The following is a 4,673-nucleotide window of genomic DNA, read 5'->3' on the forward strand; positions in this document are numbered from 1 at the left end:
GGCGGTGGTCACTGCGGTGAGCTCCGGGAAACCGGGCTGAGGCTGTCGGCCGCAGGGCGCAGGCACTAGCGCGTGGCGTAACGCGGTTCCGCACTGCGCAGCTCTCCCGGGTAAGACTCCCACAGCCCCAGAACGGGCGGGGCTGTGCGGGGCTCGATCCGGCCCTTGGCGGCCTGGGAGTGGGGGGGGGGGGGGGAACCTTCGGAGGCCTCTGGCCTGCCTCAGTGAGAGCCCCACACAGACGGTCTGGGCTGGGATCTGGGGCGTGGGTGATGCACCTCACACCTTTGAGACCTGAAGGCTGAAAGGAACTCGCAGGAGTCAGGATGGCACGGAGGCATCCCGAAGTGGGACTGTGGCAGGGGGCGGGGGGAGGAAGCCCGCGCTGGGAGGTCCAGCAGCCTGCGAACTGACGAACTGCCTTGAGAACACCTGTATCCCGAAGCGGGCACCATTTTCAGTGGCCCTAATGTGGAAGAGGCGCTAAGTACCCCTCTCTGCCCCAAGCGAGGAGATAACCGTAATGGCTCACTGTGTGACCTTGCTCCAGCTGTCCATTTCCTGTGACCACCGCATTGACAAAGACATCGGCTCCAAGTCAGACCCACTCTGCGTCCTCCTACAGGATGTGGGAGGGGGCAGCTGGGCTGAGCTTGACCAGACCAAGCCAGTCCGGAATTGTTCTCTAAGACTGCAGCTTGCGTCCCACTTTGAAACGGTCCAAAAGCTCGTTTGGGCATCTATGACATAGACAACAAGACACCTGACCTGGGCGATGATGGCTTTCTAGGGGAGCTGAGAGTTCCTTGGGTCAGATTGTATCCAGTCAGATGCTGACTCTACCCTTGATGCTGAAGACTGGAAAATCTGCTGGGCAGGGGACCATCACGGTCTCAGCTCACCCGTTGAAGGACAATCATGTAGTAACCTTGGAAGTGGAGGCAAGAAACTTAGATAAGAAGGACTTCCTAGGAAAATCAGATCCATTCCTGGAATTCCTCAGCCAAGGTGACGGAAATGGCACCTGACATGCAGATCTGAGGTAATCAAGAACAACCTGAACCCTACTTGGAAGCGTTTCTCAGTTTCCCTGCAGCACTTCTGTGGGCGAGACCCTAGGACGCCCATCCAGGTGTGATGCTCGCACTATGGCAGTGATTGCTCACATGACCTCATTGGCACTTTCCAGACTAGCCTGGCCCAATCCCAGTCAGCTCTGGCCAACTTTGAATGCATCCACCCTGAGAAGCAACAGAAAAAGAAAAGCTACAAGAACTCTGGAACTGTCTGTGTTAAGATTTGTCTGGTAGAAGCAGAGTATTCCTTCTTGGATTATGTGATTGGGAGGCTGTCAACTCTACGGTAGGTGTGGATTTCATTGGCTCAAATGCAGACCCCTCCTCCCCAGACTCCCTGCACTCCCTGAGCCCATTGGGTGTCAAGGAGTACCTTACAGCACTGTGGAGGGTGGGCAGTGTGGTTCAGGACTCTGACTCCAACAAGCTATTCCCAGCATTTGGATCTGGGGCCCAGGTACCCCCTGACTGGCAGGTCTCCCATGAATTTGCTTTGAACTTCAACCCCAGTAACCTCTATTGTGCAGACATTCAGGGCATTGTGGATGCCTACCGCCAAGCCCTACCCCAGGTTCGCCTCTAAGGCCCTACCAACTTTGTGATAACAGTATCAATCACGTGGCCAGGTTTGCAGCCCAGGCTGCACATCAAAGGACTGCCTCGCAATACTTCGTGCTGTTGCTGCTGACTGATGGTGTTGTGACTGATGTGGAAGCCACACGCGCAGCTGTGGAGCCTGCCTCCAGCCTGCCCATGTCAGTGATCATGGTCGGTGTGGGCGGTGCTGACTTTGAGGCCATGGAGCAGCTGGATGCTGATGGTGAGTCCTTGCGTACACGCTCTGGGGATGCAGCTGTCTGTGACATAGTGCTGTTTGTGCCCTACTGCTGCTTCCAGAATGCCCCCTGAGAGGCATTGGCACAGACAGTCCTTGCAGAAGTGCCTGTGCAACTGGTCTCCTACTTTAAGGCCCAAGGCTGGGCTCCATTCAAGCCGCCTCCAGCCCCAGCTAAGAACCCTGCACAGGCCTCCACAGCCTAATTTCTGGAGGGTAAATAGTGGACAATCCTCATCTTGCATCCCCCAAAGGCCCTCTGGATCCTAATCCATGCCTGTATACATTATGTATATTTTATACTTGTTTCAGCTATTGCTGCTGTTGATCCCAACTTTTTGTCCCTGTAATGGTGTCTTTCCTTAATAATGATCATTGAAGAGCCAAAAAAGAATGTAAGGGAATATTAGGAAGGTTTGGAGGTCGTTACTCCCTGGGCGACCTCCCCGGAAGGTGCAATAGTTGGTCAAGGTGCTCTTCTGCTCCCTGAAAGGTTGGAGGGTCTAGTCGACTCAGAGACCCCTCAGAAGAAAGGTCTGGTTGATCTGCTCTGAAAAATAAGTTATTGGAAGCTCTATGGAGCGCCGCTCTGTTCCGACACCTATGGAGTCACCACGAGTCAGAGGCCACAGGCGGCAAGTGGAGGTGGTGGTGCTGGGTCCCCAGAGAAGATGAGAAGGGGATCTGATTGGGTAAGAGGTACACAAGGGGCACCAGCTCTGTTACTGGGGTCTAACGTTTTAAGGGGGAGGGTGGATTTGTGGTTATTCACATTATCCTCCATATCCTTTGTTGTTGTTAGGTGCCACTGAGACAGCTCCGACCCATAGGGACCTTACACACAGCAGTACACTCCGACCCATAGGGACCTTACACACTGCATGGTCCTGTGCCATCCTCACAATCGTTCCTGTGCGTGAGCCCATTGATGCAGCCGCTTTGTCAATCCCTCTCATTGAGGGTTCACTTTACCAAGTATGAAGACCTTCTCCAGGGCACTGTTCTCTCCTGAGAACAAAGTAGGTAAGGCGAAGTCTCGCCATCCTTGCCTCTAAGGAGCACCCTGGCCTTGCTTCTTCCAGCACAGAGTGCTTTGCCCTTGTAGCACTCCATGGCACTTTCAGCAGTCTTCTCCAGCACCAGGTCACATGCATTGCTTACTGCTTGTGTAAAAGGAGCCATCCAGCCTGGAACCAGGGATGATGGGCTTTTCTGGAAGGCTGCTTTATCTCTTTAGACAAAAAAAGCAATCTCTTTGCTCCCCAAGCTTATCCCACACCACCGCCCTTCCATGAGGTGCTGTGCTGGTTACCTTTGGGTTACAAGCACTTTGGGGTTACCTTTGGGTTACAAGCTGGTTACCTTTGGGTTACAACACTGGAGCGTAGATCTTGTTTCTTTTTCTGCACTTGCGCAAGACATGATTCCCATTCCTTGAGGTCAGTTTTGTCACCTGCTTCTAGGCTTGTCCCATCCTGTCTTCATTTCCCTCCCTCCGCTGGGCAGATTCATTCTGTTCTGCTCATCAGTCGTTCCTCACCGGGGGAGGAAGGCTGACTATCCCCACGCAGGCAGGCAGGTGTCTACTTCCTCTCTCTAAGTTTCAGGCAGAGATATGGTAGTCAATGTTTTCTCCACCCAGTTTACCAGGTGTTGAAATGGACTGACTCAAGGGCTGGCTAGTCCTCCCATGCCTGGGAGATGGCTTATCCATTCTGGGGAAGTCGCAATACGTTATGTGTATTGACAGGGCATGTATTTGTGTGAACTTCCAGAGTCAAGGACAAAGGAGAGGTCTGAGCAAATCTTTGAAACAAAAGGAGGGCTTGGGGCTTGGGAGAGAAAGGACTTGGGAGAGCTCCCTTGGCCCTAGCTCCTCCCAAAGAGGCCTCCTGAGGACCCCAGGAGAGGCATGTACCTCTCTTTCTAGATGTGCCCTGGAGAGGCTCAGTCCAGGGGGACAGGATCGGGCACCACTTCCCGTCACACCCTCCCCTTGCCAGAGGGGGCTTAGTCACAGATGTGGTAGTCAGGTAGTCAGTATTGGGTGAAACTCCTTCAGCCACAAGTGACAAGATAACAAGCACACAACTCAGATCCGCTCAGAAACATATAAAGCTTCTCCATCACCTTCTGGGATGGGGAAGTGCTAGGGGCTATGTGGACAGCCAGCAGGATCTGAGCGGGATGCGGCTGGCCAGACCGCATCCTCAGGACGTCTCCTCTTTGGGCCATCAGTCCCCCCAAGTTGACTTCCTTTCTGAAGCGGAGGTTCTCCCCCGTGGTAACTGACAACAACCCAGCTCTTCCATCTAGAGCGGTGCTTCGCAACCTTCCTAACGCGGACCCTTTCATACAGTTCGTTACTTTTGTTGCTGTTTCATCACTGTCGTTTTGCTACTGTAATGAATCAGGTGGCCCCTGTGAAAGGGTCGTTCGACCCCCAAAGGGGTCTCGACCCACAGGTTGAGAACCGATGCTCCAGAGCAAGGAGGAATCCTCTCCTCTCCACCCCCACTCTCCCATAGAGAGCAGCAGCAACAGCAGGAGGAGGCGTAGGAGGAGAAGGAAAAGAGGAAGAAAGAGGAGAACGAGGAAGAAGAAGAAAAGCAGAAGTCTCTGTCGGGAAGCAGTCTCTGTGTCTAAGAGGGCAGGAATGCGGATGGGTTGGCCAGGTGGGGTGATGGGCCAGGTGGATCAGGGCTTTCTTAGTAGCAGAGAAAAGCCTCCCCTGGAGGACAGCCCCATAAGACACTGGAGGA

General features: G+C 53.8%; 1 pseudogene; it reads left to right on the forward strand.

The window, feature by feature from the left end:
• The first annotated feature begins 517 nt into the window (after positions 1-517).
• On the forward strand, positions 518-2,117 carry LOC142425869 (copine-1 pseudogene; annotated as a pseudogene).
• The last annotated feature ends 2,556 nt before the right edge of the window (positions 2,118-4,673 follow it).

This window comes from Tenrec ecaudatus, chromosome 14, assembly GCF_050624435.1.
Source record: "Tenrec ecaudatus isolate mTenEca1 chromosome 14, mTenEca1.hap1, whole genome shotgun sequence".
NCBI classification, from domain to species: Eukaryota; Metazoa; Chordata; class Mammalia; order Afrosoricida; family Tenrecidae; genus Tenrec; species Tenrec ecaudatus.